Below are 13,990 nucleotides of genomic sequence, written 5' to 3'. Positions count from 1 at the left end.
GAAGGTAAAATGAAATTACTGGGTGCACTTGATCCAACATGACTGGTGTCTTCGTATAGGACGCATGCGCGAAGCGAGGGCTGCTCCCTCGGACAAGTACCAGTTTGTTAGCATCTGGTCCTTGCGTTGGTTTAAACTGCAGTTCTTCAGAGCAGGGGAAGGGGAAATATTAAAATCTGGAACTAGGGAGGGGAGCTTGATGTTCACTTCTAGCTGAGAAAGGGGTGCGGGTGAGAGGATCCGGGAGACAGAGTAAGTTTTCTGTGATGGCAAGATGATGTTCAGGCCTTGGGACTAGCTTGACTGCTGCTGAGGGTTCCCGGGGCTTTCCCAAGTCACCATCAGCTTGCAGATCTTCATATGTGGGAACCATGGCGCTGTTTGAAGAGGGGAGAGTGAGGGTGTGCTGTAGTTTTAGATCTTTGCACCCCAGCCCCCTACCCCTGCTAGCATGATTTTTTTTTTCTGTGAATGAAGATCAGTTCTTCTGCCTCACAATTTGGCCAAGCTGCTAATAGTCCCTGTTTCCTAGGTCCTCCATCGATCAGAACATCTATTTAATGGATCAGACGACCCACAATGCCTCAATTAGAGTTCAAAGCTTTCTGAGGAAAATCCTGGTAGTGGCATTCAGTGAGAGGCCCTCACTGTACCCAAGTGTGGCTGTTTCTCAGGGATAGAATCAAATATTGATAAGAAACTGTCAGTGATTTGGGAAGAAGGCATCCAGAGGCAGGGGACTGAGGAAACAGGAGGGAGAAGGCTTAGCTCTTCCGCCCACTGGGACCTCTTTACCTTCCATGTTTGGTGAAACAGGAATGTGGGGGAGGCTTTTTAAGTTTGTCTTATTTTTGAGACAAAGTCTCTCTGTGTAGCTCTGGTTGTCCTAGAACTCACTATGTAGGACAGATTGACCTCTAAGTCAAAGAGATCCACCTGCCTCTGCCTCCTGAGTGCCAGTATTAAAGTTGTGTGGCACTACCACCTGGCTGGTAGGCTATTCATATCTGCCCTCCCTCTTTCTCTCCCCCCCACCCCCGCTTCCTAGATCCCTCCTTCTCTCCTCTTCTCTCTTCCTCCCTCTCTCTCCCTTCTTTCCTCTCTCCATCTCTCCCATCCTTCCTCCTTTCCTTCCTCCCTTCCTCCCTCCCTCCCTCCCTTCCTTCCTTCCTTCCTTCCTTCCTTCCTTCCTTCCTTCCTTCTTTCCTTCCCTACTTCCCTCTCCACCTCACCTCTCTCCTTTCTTCATCTTAAGGGCTCCTTTAAGTGAAATGTAAGGCTGTTAGGGACATAGAGGAAGGGTCAGAAACTCACACATTCCCCACCTAACATAGGTTAGGAAAGGCATATATCACTTCTGCCTCCAGTACCCTGGCTAGAGCTCTAGCTTAACTTTAAAGGAGGCTTTGGGACTCTTCACTTGTGTCCTAGAAGAAGAACAAAAAGCCATTATGACAAACACTAGGAACAACCACCATATTTCAATGTCCCATCTTCCCCAGCACCCAGGAACCTAACAGTTATGACCCTATGCTTCCAGCTTATTGACTGTGGGTATGCATGCTCAGTTTTGCAGGCTATTCCAGCAATGAGCTGTCTGAGGCAGGCTGACAACCACGAGAACCGCAGGTTAGGTAGTGGAAGTGTCGGAATGGAATTAGGCAAAATTCCTGCCAAGAGAGAAACCAGCAAAAATCCACTGTCCTTTCCCAAAACCCACTTGCCATCTGCCTCTGCCAGGATGTGACAGATGGCACGAGAGAGGTCTCCATCTGGTCCTGCCTCTGCCTAACGAGGGCAATGGTACCGTCCTCCTCAATGAGTGTCAAACTTCTCTCACCTTTTTGGAGATACAATTAACAAACTATGCACATTGAAGGTCTATCATGTGATGGTGTAACCTGTATGTTGCAATGATTACTACAAGCTGATAGCTTCTGTCTAGTGTGTGTGTGTGTGTGTGTGTGTGTTTGTGTGTGTGTTTAAAACACTTAACGATATGTTCTCTTAGCAAATTCATGTATATGTTACTATCAATTATAGTCACCGTACTGTGCATTAGAGCCCACAATCCACTCACCCACAAGAATAAAACTCTATACCTTCACCTGTCTGTTTCTCACCGCCTAGCCTTTGTAGCCACCTACAAAGGTTTTCCAGTTAGGTACTTCTGTGCAGCTGACTTTTTAGTTTTCACATGTGACATCACACGCTATTTGTGTTCTGTGACTCACTTATTTCATGGAACAGAATGTCCTCCAGGGCTGTTCAGGTTGTTGCAAAGGGCAGATTTTCCTTGTTATTTATTTTGAGCTGTCCTGGAACTTGATATGTAGCCCAGGCTAGCCTTAAGCACATAATCGTCCTTCGGCCTCCCCAGATCTGAAATTGCAGGGGTGAGGCACCACGCTGGACTCTCTCCATTTTGCAAGATGAATAATATTTTCCTATGTATATACATGCATGTGACATTTTCTTTTGTCCATTTATCTGTCAATGGCTATTTAGGGCATGCTAATTGTGTAATTAGCTATTGTGAGTAATGCTGAAATGAACAGGTGAGTACAGATATGCTTCAAGGTGTCAGAGCTGGTGAGATGGTTCAATTGGTAAAGGCATCTGTCACCAAGACTGGCAACCTGACTTCAATTCCTGGGAACCTACAAAGGTTGTCTACTCTACTGACTATCACATTCAGACCATGGCATGTATACATACATGCATATATACACTCATATACATACACAAAAAGTAAGTGGAGTGATTTTTAAAAGACACTGATTTTATTACCTTTGAACACACACAGAAGTGGTATTGGTGGACCACACACTATTTCTAATTTTATTATTTTCTGAGGCATCTCCATACATTTCCCATAATGCTTCATCTATTTTCCTACAGTGGTGTGCTTCTTATGGACATCCTTCTCAACCTATCATGCTATCCTTTGAATCTTAAACCCAGGTCCCCTGGAAAAGCAGGCAGTCCTCTTAACTACTGAGCTACTTCTCTGGCCCCTAGGAAAAATTTCAAAGTAGCAAAAGTTATTCTCAGAAGTTTCCTTTACTTGTTTACAATGTATTTGCTGCTGCTGTAGTCTCTGTTCACTGCCCACCCTCAGTTCCACCACCCTCCCTCCCAGAGGCCTTCTTACTTCATTGACTTACTGACATTCAATGCAAGCGCGCGCGCACACACACACACACACACACACACACACACACACACACACACGCACACACATTGCCTGCAAAGTCAATTTCAGAAATTCTCTCTCTAAATGAAGTTCCAAAACTTCACCTCTTATTCCTCAAGTGAGACCTTCTGGTGGAGCCTGGAGATTGCTCATGAGCTACATGCCTGCCATAACTTGTGGTTATAAAGGCATTTATTAAGTAACCATTTAATCTAGTTGTAATTTATGAGCATCATTTTAATTAGGCGATTAATTCCATTCGAGGTTTGGGGCTTATATTGCCTGTGCAGAAATATTTTTTGTGTTTTCTTATGATTTAACGCCTTCAGATACAGTTTACTGTCACAAGAGTTTAAGCCGTCAGTCTCTATCCCTCCAATGTGATAGTTTCTTGTGCATCGTGTGGCCCCCTAGTCCCATGCTCTGTGAACATGCTTGATGACTGCAGACAGGGAGACCATAGCTACCAGTCAGTTTCTCTCGAGCTAGGCTAGCTGAGACATAAAAGAGCATTAGATTACAAGATCCTAGAAACACTCTCTGGGCTCTTATCTCTATCAGGTGCTTTACATAGCTTTCACACACAGTATAATATAAAGGAAGTTATGGGGAAAACATAGAGCTAACAAGACAGATCATCTGTAAAGGTGCTTGCTTCTAACACTGATGGCCTGAGTTTGAGTCCCAGGATGCATAGGATGAAAATAGAGAATGGATTTCAGCAAGTAGTCCTCTGATTGCCGACCATGTATCATAGCATACATGTGTTCACACATATACACAAAATAAATAGATGAGTACCTTTTTAAAAGAGAAAGTTACAGAGTCGGAAGATGTAAAATAGTTGCCTAGCACATGTTACTATATAGTATTGTTTTAATATTTTTATTATTAAATATATTATTTAAATTTATTCAATAAACTTAAAATATTATTTATTTATTAGTATTATTACAATTATTTATTATAAATAAATAAAATAATGAGGGAGATCAAAGCAACCACCACAGCCAGTAGAGTGTTGGTCTGCAAGAGGCAAGAGGGCAGCTGGTTCAACCCGACTCAGTAGCTGGGGTTGGTTCAAACTTCAAGAGTCTGACCCCGAGTAGTTTATTTTATGTCTATTTAAGCACAGCACAATTTGGTGAAAAAATTTCCTAGAGATAATTAATTTAATCCTGTGTGCACAACAAAGTTTAGGACATGACTACATCAAAACTCTTTGTAAAGTACAAGTGACATCATCCATAAAGATAGGTTCTGTAGAGCAACAGACACAAACAAGCTCAAGATAAGGGTTTGGGGGGGGGGGGGCGGTTTCCAGTGTGGTCTGGGCCACAGAGATAGTGCAAAGGCCAGCAGGCTAGTAACCACATCCGCTCTCTGGGTGGAAAGCAGGTTGAAGAGACAACCCTGCGTGTTTAACATTCCTGGTTCCCCTAGTGCTTATCTGGGAACCCGAGGGCCTCTGTGCCTCCTACTAAAAAGAAAATTATTGAAAGTATGTAAATCTGAAGTAAGATATATCATGCACTGATTATTTTTCCAACACTGCAGGCTCTGGGGTCTGGTGACTTCCCAGTCATCCAGAAACAAAGAGAAGGCTCACATCTCAGGATTCTCAAATGGCTGTTCAAGTGCACAACCACAGGACCACACTTCCTTCCTCTCACAACTGAGATACAGAGAGAATACAAACTACACAGCACTGAGGTTACGAGGAAGACTAGACAGAAAAACATGGCATTACATTTCAAAGGTGCAAAATAAAATCTTTTTTTTTTGTTGGTTTTTGTTTTTTGTTTTTTTGTTTTGTTTTTCGAGACAGGGTTTCTCTGTGTAGCCCTGGCTATCCTGGAATTCACTCTGTAGACCAGGCTGGCCTCGAACTCAGAAATCCGCCTGCTTCTGCCTCCCAAGTGCTGGGATTAAAGGCGTGCGCCACCACCGCCCGGCACAAAATAAAATCTTAACTTAGATTGTTCTTGGAAGAAATTACTCTACAAATTTAAGGAGCATCTCTTAATTTATAATTTGGATGAATGAAGCAATTTATTAAAAACCAATCCTAGGGCCTTCTTGGCTGGCAAAGGTGTGTGGCATGCAGCTCCCAACTGCCCCGGTTGGCTCCCTGGAATTTACATGAAAGTGAAAGGAGAGCGATTACTACATGAATTTGTTCTCTGACCTCCACATATGTGTCATGGACTCATCTCCTCACCATACAAATAATGATAAATGAATGAAGATTTGAAATATGCCATTGGCACTTTGATAAGCTAAAGGAACAGATAGAATGTACAGAATGTTTCTATGTCTAAGAAAAAATGAAGCACCATGATCATCGAGAGCAGTGAGGCGGACACTGCGCTTAGCCCCGAAGCTTTCCCAGGCCAGAGCCATCATCCATTGGCTGCTCAGTGCCATAGATAACACGTCACAGCCTGGAGTGTCTTCTGACACTTGACTGTCCTTGTGGACCTTCCTAATGAGACTGATCTGGGATTCATAATGAGAACTTGTCTCAGAGCAACCAATCAAACAAGGCATGTTACAGCAATGTTCGGCTGTTTGCATGTGCTCTTCTAGGGGCCTTGCAATACTGTTGTGTGTTTGACAGTAGCCCAATGGGTGGTGTCATCATCTTTGAAGAGGAGGAGACTGAAGCACCAGGCAGTAAGTAACTTCTTCCAACTCCCCCCACTCCTCACTAAAGGGTTCAGAGTCAGGAAATCTGCTTAGAGTTCATAATCTGACCATTAAGACACACTGCCTTTTGATGAGGGTAGTGGTTGTTAAAGAGAGTCAAAGCTTAGAATTTTCCAGGCACAGATTTTTACAGCAGACAGAATGAACTGAAGTGTCTGAGAAAACAATTTAAGACATCGTCTTGATTCTCACATCATACTAAGGAACTTCTAAATGATTAAGTGGGTCAGTTTCTGGGGTGATCGGCAGTCCCTTAAATGACAAGGGAGTTGAAATGTGGGTGATGCTTATTAAAATGCTTTTTATTAAAAAGCCCAGCTGGGTTTTACAAGATGTTTGTCTGTTTGCATTTTAAGAGGATAGAGACTGCATAATGTTGAAAACTCATTTTAAAATATTCCCCTTATAACTTATTAAAAAATTGAAATTATTTATAATTTAGAAGATGCCAAACAAATGCAGGCTTCCCAGGATTCTGCATATCTTGCCTTTGGCTTACAGTATTTTTGATTATGCACAGAACACCATATATTAGCTACAAGAGGAAAACTCTAAGACAGCATTACAGTGTGTCTGGAAAACAAGGCTGTCCCTTTGGAATGAAATCAGAAGCTGGAGTATTGTGTGTCAGGAGACCATTGCCAAGAGTACTTGCAGTGATGAAGTGCACCTTCATGTGTCCTTTCTTCACTTCTTAAGCTGTCCCAAGGTTACTGTTAGAATCCAACAAGAAATTATAAGAATGTGGGGGGGGGGGCACACAAATGTGGTCCTGACTCGTGCGAGGCTGGAGCAGGAGGTGTGCTTGAGTCCAAGCATTTGAAACAAATCAAGACTCTGACGCATGAGAATATATAAATAAGTAACTAGAACAAGAAATTAGCTCTAGCATTTATTTTATTTGGAATGTTCCATTGTACTGGACTATAAAAGCACTAACACAGGGGAAGAGAAGCCCTTCTGGGGAAGGGAAGAGAAGACAGGGAAGGGAGAGGAGAGTGAGAGGAAGAGAGGTAAGGAAGGGATAAGACTATGGGGAATTATTATGAGGGACAGCAAATTCAGTTGGGTTAACAAAAGATATTTTCTGAGAAATACACTGAAAGAGAGCTGAAAAAAGAGATTTTTCAAAAAGCATTTTGGCCTAATTGCCCAGGTCAGAAAGGGTGTTTTGTTTCTTGATTGCTTGTTTGGTTATGAAGAGATAGATCAGGACTGTTCTTTTCCAAGGTGGTAAGGTATGGATGGCCTCAGTTAGTTAAGAGTTGTTTTACCCAATGCAGTAGAGATAAGTTTCATTTCTAACCCCCTCCACACACATATATTAACTGCCTCTTAATGATCCAGGCTGATAAGACCAACCATTGCCCAACCCCAAACTTTCAGGTGCTAAGGCCTACCATGGAAATTCTAAGATTTGGATTTCCCCCCTTAGCTACAGCAGCAGAAGAGAGTTGAGCTTCCATGATTATACTATGGCTACTTGTGGCATCTTTTTGTCTCCTTGTTTAGCTTGTTTGTTTGTTTTTTAAAAGACAGGGTTTAGTGTAGCTCAAGATGGCCAAAGACTTGCTAAGTAGCCCAATGCTGGCCTTGAACTCCTGATTTTCTTGCCTCTACCTCCCAAGTGCTGAGATTATAGGCAGGTGGACCACACCTGGTCTCTTCATGCTTTTTATGCTTCTGCCACAATTGCTAACCCTCCAGCCTCTTTTATGGAGTTAAAATTATTTTTATTATAAGATTAATAAGGCATAATCTCATCCTACTTAGCTGGACACACATTTTCAATAGCTGTGCTGGCTAGCTCTATGTCAACTTGAGACAAGTAGATTCATCTGAGACAAGGGAGCCTTAGTTGAGAAAATGCCTCCCTAAGATCTGGCTTGTGGCAAGCCTGTGGGGGCATTTCTTAATTAGTGGTTGATGGGGGAGGGCTCATCCCATTGTGGGTGGTGCCACTTCTGGGATGGCAGTCCCAGATAAGAAAGCAAGTGGTCTATAAGAAAACAGGCTAAGCAAGCACACACATGAATCTATGGGGCTACTCCTATTCAAACCACCACACCTCCCCAAGTTGTTTTTGGTCATAATGTTTCATCACAATGATAGAAACACGAAGACACCAGTGGTATCAAGAAACGGTGCTTAAACTGCTGTGTTTTCAGTATGACGCAAGGCAGGAATACCATACACATCATTACAAAGCATTCTACTTTGTGGGGATGTGTAATAGCTGTGTTAGGAGTTGCTAATGGTATTGCAGTGTACAGAAACTTCCAATTGTCAGGTCCAAAGGAAACTCCATTTTCCCAAATTCCGAATGGCAGTCTAAATATCCACAAATGTGCTCATCTTAAACTACAGGAGGCTTTCTGCTGGTTAGATTAAAGCTACCATTCCTCTGGAACTTGTGAAGCTATTTTCTATCTACTAAAAAGAGTCATTCCCCATCACTGGTAGGAGGGACAAATGGCTACTTGTGGTGTCTTTTAGCAAACCAAAGCCTATGCCGGCCTCTAGGCTTCCACAGTGACACAAGTACCTGTTACACATTTCAAAGTCCATGCTAGCATTTCAGTGCTTCTCATCCTCTTTACCCTAAACTCCCTCCAGCTTGTGGCCTTCCCTTCTGCAGCTACTCATTCTCCTTATAACCTCGCTATTTTAGATATTCTCTTCCTCTCTCTCTCCCCTTCTCTCCTTCTCTCTCCTTTTTTCTACGTTCCTCTCTTTGCTCTGTTCCTGCTTCTCCCAAGGCTAGATCCGATCTGCTGGCCATGTTCAGTCTCCTTCCTCTCTCTGCTCTGGACTCTTCCAGATGCCTCTGGCTGCTCTGCCTCTCATATTCATAATAAAACTCTTCTCCTTAACCATCCCATGGGTCAGTCACATCATCAGTTTTAACACCAAGCTCGACCATAACAGGCTCAGAGGAGACAAGCCTATGTAGGTGTCTGTATCCATAGCGCCTCCTGAGACCAAGAGGAGAATTTACAGGAAACTGCAAAAAAAAAAAAAAAAAAAAAAAAAAAAAAAAAAAAAAAAAAAAAAAAAAAAAAAAAAAAAAAAAAAAAAGAGCAAAGGGGGAAAACCCTGGTTACTACAGAAGTGTAATTGCAGGAAGCAGCTACCACTTTGAAGATGGGACAAGAAAGATTTCAATAATTAAAGTTTTGAAGCTTTAAGATGGATGTAGTGGTGCACACCTTTAACCTCAGTATCTGGGAGGCAGAGGCAGGTGGATCTCTGAGTTCTAGGCCAACCTGGTTTACAGAGTGAGTTCCAGGGACAGCCAGGGCTACACAGAAAAACTTTGTTTCAACAAACAAACAAACAAACAAACAACAAATTTAGAAGCTTGAGTAAAGTCCTGTGGAGCTGAAATTCAGACGTGAGCAGATGAGGCACTGTTCAGTCTGGCCTCTGAAGTGGAGCAAAATGCAGTTGGTTCTGAAAATAGAGGAAAAACTGCAAATGGAATCAAGCTGCCTTACGGAAGGAGAAACGCTGTGCTGACGTGTGGAGAAACGTAAGGTGCGGGTGTTCCTGTCAACAGACTCTTATCCATCTCCTGAGAACAACCCTAATGAAGCTCGCTGGGAGAAAACCACATGAAAGTAAATGGGGTGAGTTGGGAAGTGGAAAGGAATCAGAAGTGGTGGGATGGGACACGAAGGGGCAGTGGGCGAATATGATCACCATGAGTTGTATACGTGTATGCAAATGTCATCATGGAAATGATTATTCATAATGACCGTGTCAATAAAATACTTTTTAAAAGGAACAATGCTGGAGTCATGCTCACAAGCACAAAAGGCATGCAGGGATAAAACATGACACAAGTCCTTCTGTCCCCTGTCCCTGGCGGCAGCATCCTATTAGCACACCCCACGGACAGGGCAGCAAGGCAGGCACGCGGTTGGGAAAGTCCCTGAATGGCATCACGAGGTAGCCTATGGAATCATCGTGACACATTCAGAGCTGAGAGATAGTAGCTCAGTAACTGACAGTCTACACTCATCCAGCCTCACCACCAACTAGAAGGACTCTATTACCTCCAGCAAGGCTCCATTATCGGAGCCTGACATGGTGGTACGAGTCTTCAGTCACAGCACTGAAGAAGTCAAGGCCAGCCGTAGGCTAGAGAGGACCACATAGTGAGATTCTATTTTTTTAAATTCCATTATGCTTGGTATGAATGAAGACTTTTTTTTTTTTTTACCATCTTCCAAAATGAGGAGACACAAAGTACTAGTAGGCAGTCTGTCTGCAAAGTGTGATCCAAGCTTTTGTACCGAAATATACTCAGATCTATTTGGATTGATTTTTTTTCATTGCTATAGTTTTGCACTAACTTTTATTATTGTAGACCAAACTACTAAAAAAGATCCTTAAAGAATCCCTTGGCTTCAGACACAATGTTCTCTGCCACTACTGTGTTACTGCAATCCAGTTTTGTTCTCAGTCATTTGGAACAATCATCCCAGCCCATAATATGAAGAGCCAAAATAAAGATTATGTCATCTCAACTTCCAATTCTATTGAGCCATTGTCATGTCTCCTGGCTAAGCATTCTGCCCTCATTCCCAAGCAGGAAGGCAAAGCTTCTGTGACTGGCCATAGGTATGTTAAGGGACCCACTCCCAGCTTTACTTCAATTCCTCCTCCTGTGTGTTTTGGTTATAGAAGAAAGGACTAACTACTGGTTGCTGATTCAATGATTAGTCCATGTCATGCTAGCACTTCATCCCTCACCTGTTATTGTAAGTGAATCAGAAGGCAATTCCACTAGTGCATTAAACCAACTGCTCCAAGGAAAATGGAACAAGACACATTCCATAGAAACGAGCCCTCTGCTACATTCACTGTGAGACGGTCGGGTGTAATGTCAGATAGAATGCCACAATGGTGAGCAAGGTATCCTGCACGTCCAAAAATGGTGACACTTGCAAACATGTCCCAAAGAGGGCAAATAAAGTCACATCAGTCCTTACTGAAGTGTGGAAGTCTGTCTCCTCTGGTGTTCTGGAACAAGTTGCTAGTGTTGAGTCTCTTTTGCTGGCCCCTGAGGCACACATCAGCCCATAATAACCTCTACTGTTGCCACTCTATATGTAGTGCCATAAGCAAACCTTGGAGAAAGAAACATATTGAAAAGGAATGGCAAGCATTTGGAAGCAGTCACGTGAACAACCAATGTTCTGGTGCTGGATGTACATTTAGAGCTCTCCAGCCGCATATGTCTCTCCAAGACCTTTTATTAACCAGTGCTCTGAAAAATGCTTTCCCACTAAGTTCTTCAACACCCCCTAAACTGTTAACAACTGTCACAAAATAGAGTAAGTCTACACTGGTGGACACTGTGGTGGTTTGGATATGCTTGGCCGATGGGAAGTGCCACTAGTAGGAGGTGTGGCCTTGTTGAAGGAAGTTCATCACTGTGAGGGTGGACTTTGAGGCCCAGTGCTCAAACTCACATCTCAAGTATGGATGAAAGTCTCCTTCTGGCTCCTTTTGGATCAAAATATAAAATTCTCGGCTCCTCCAGCACCATAGTCTGTTTGGCTGCTGCCATGTTTCCCGCCATGACAATAATAGACTGAGCCTCTGAAACTGTAAGCCAGCCCCAACTGAATGTTTACCTTTATAAGAGTTGCCTTTATTTATTCATGGCAAAAAAGCCCTTAGACATCATCCAGCAAAGGCAAAATGAGCAACCCAATGCGTGCACTGTTTAAACGCCTCCTTCGGTGTGTACCTTATCACTGTTCAAAGACAACCCATGTGAAATTATTTGCCATCGTTCCCTCAATTAAACAATGCACTGGATGGATTACCATCTGTCTTCATTACTTTTTTGTTGCTGTGACCATGACCAGAAATGACTTATGGAAAAAGGAGTTTATTTCAATGCCAGACAGATACATCCATCATGCCAACAAGGCAGCAAGTGGCAGGCATGGTGGAAGGAGCAGAAAGCAGAGAGAACAAAATGGAAGTCAGGTGAGGCTTTAAGATCTCAAAGCCCACCCCCAGTGGCATACTGTCTTAGTCAATGTTCCTTTGCTGACATGACCATGACTAGACACACCATGACCATAGCAACTCTTTTAAAGAAAAGCACTTAAATCTCCTCTGTCAATGCCGTTAATCCAAAACTCTTCAACTGAGTCTCATGCAGACTTTTTGGACAAGGACCAAAGGGAGCCACAATCGTCACCAAAACATCACAAGAATGGTCTCTAGGCTACATACTAATTTTCTTCCCCTCTGAAACTTCTTGAGCTGGGCCCCCACAGTTCAAATCACCCTCAGCACTACTGTCTTAGATGCTTCTACTAGCATGGCCCATTTTTTTCTACTCCAAAGTCCCAAAGTGTTTCATATTCCTCCAAACAAAAGCATGGTCAGGTCTGTCACAGCAATACCCCAGTCCCTGGTACCAACTTCTTCTGTCTTAATCAATGTTTTATTGCTGTGAAGAGACACCATGACCATGACAACCTTTATAAAGGCAAACATTTAATTGGGGCTGGCTTACAGTTTCAGAGGTTTGGTCCATTATCATCATGGTGGATAACATGACGGTATACAGGCAGACACAGTGCTAGAGAGGTAGCTGGGAGTTCTGCATCTGGATCAGCAAGCAGCAGGAAGAGAAGGACACAGCCTAGCTTAAGCATTTAAAAGCCCAAAGCGCACCAGCCCTGTGACATATTTCCTCTTTCCATCTACTCCAATACTCCCCATCCTAGTACCACTTCCTGATGGTCAAGCATTCAAATATTGAGCCTGTAGGACCATTCTTATTCAAACACACACTTCCTCCAGCAAGGCTAAACCTCCCCAAACATTATCAACTAGGGACTCAATATTCAAATACCAGAGCCTATGACAGCTGTTTCTCATTGAACCCACCATTCTACCTTTAAATCAGGACTTTCCTCCACATCTTCTTCAACTGGCAATGCAAAAGACATTCCTGACCATTAGTAGTTCAGGTGAAAGAATACTCATGAATATGCATGAAGCCCTGGGTTTGATCCCGCCATCACAGAACCCAGGCATCATGACACAGCTGTAATCTGAACTCAGCAGATGGAAGTGTAAGGATCAAAAATTCAAGACCAGGCCTCTGAGATGGCTCAGTGGGTGAAGGTCCTTGCAGCCCAGTGATGTAAGCCTGGCTGCCTGCATCAATCCCTGGGACTTACATAAAGGTGGAATGTGAAAACTCATTCCACAGAGTTGTTTTGTGTCCTCCATGTGTGCACTATGCCATGTGCAGTCACATACACGATAGTAACAAGTAGAGTAAAAGTTCAAGACTATCCTCAGATACACTGCAAGAATCTGACTTCAATTTAAAACAAAGTTTAAAACGGAAAAAAAAAATTCACTTAGAGGTTATAGGTCTGGATAGAAGAGCCAGGCTGGCATTAAAGAAACATAAGTTGAGTGCTTAGGGAATTCAGTTGTGCCTTCTGGATCTACTGGATATCAGATTCTCATATAATATTCTTTGTATGCAGGTGTTTGCACCTTTGTGGATTTTGCATTTGCATGGGTGTGAAGGTACACATACTTGGTTGTGCAAATGGAGACCAGAGCTTGATACTCAGTATGTTCCACAATTGCTTTCACCTTATTTTTGAGACAGTGTCTTGTAGAGCCTAGCTCATTGAATGAGCTAGGCTGGCTGGCCAGTGAGCCCCAGGAAGCCTTCTGTCTCTGTCTCTCTAGTTCTGAGATTACAGGGACATACCACTGCAACTGGACTTGTGTTGGGAGTCCAAACTTCATGTTTGACCACAAGCAGTCTACCAGTGAGCCATCCTTGTATGCCATCCACCAGCCCCGTCTCTGCTTGATCATAGGTTGCTTTATTTAAAAATACCTGACAGGGATACTCAAGGGAGCGTTTATGTTGGCACAGAATGGAGTGATGCAGAACGGTAATGAGGGGAACTAGGAGGACACTATCTTGCCATGGACAGGAAGAGAAGAATGAGATAGGAAGGAGCCAGAGACAGATACTCACAAAGTGAGTCCCCAGTAATCTTCTTCCACCAGTGAGGTAAC

The sequence above is a fragment of the Arvicanthis niloticus genome, chromosome 27 (assembly GCF_011762505.2).
Source record: "Arvicanthis niloticus isolate mArvNil1 chromosome 27, mArvNil1.pat.X, whole genome shotgun sequence".
Taxonomy (NCBI): Eukaryota; Metazoa; Chordata; class Mammalia; order Rodentia; family Muridae; genus Arvicanthis; species Arvicanthis niloticus.
This window is presented reverse-complemented; position numbering follows the sequence as displayed.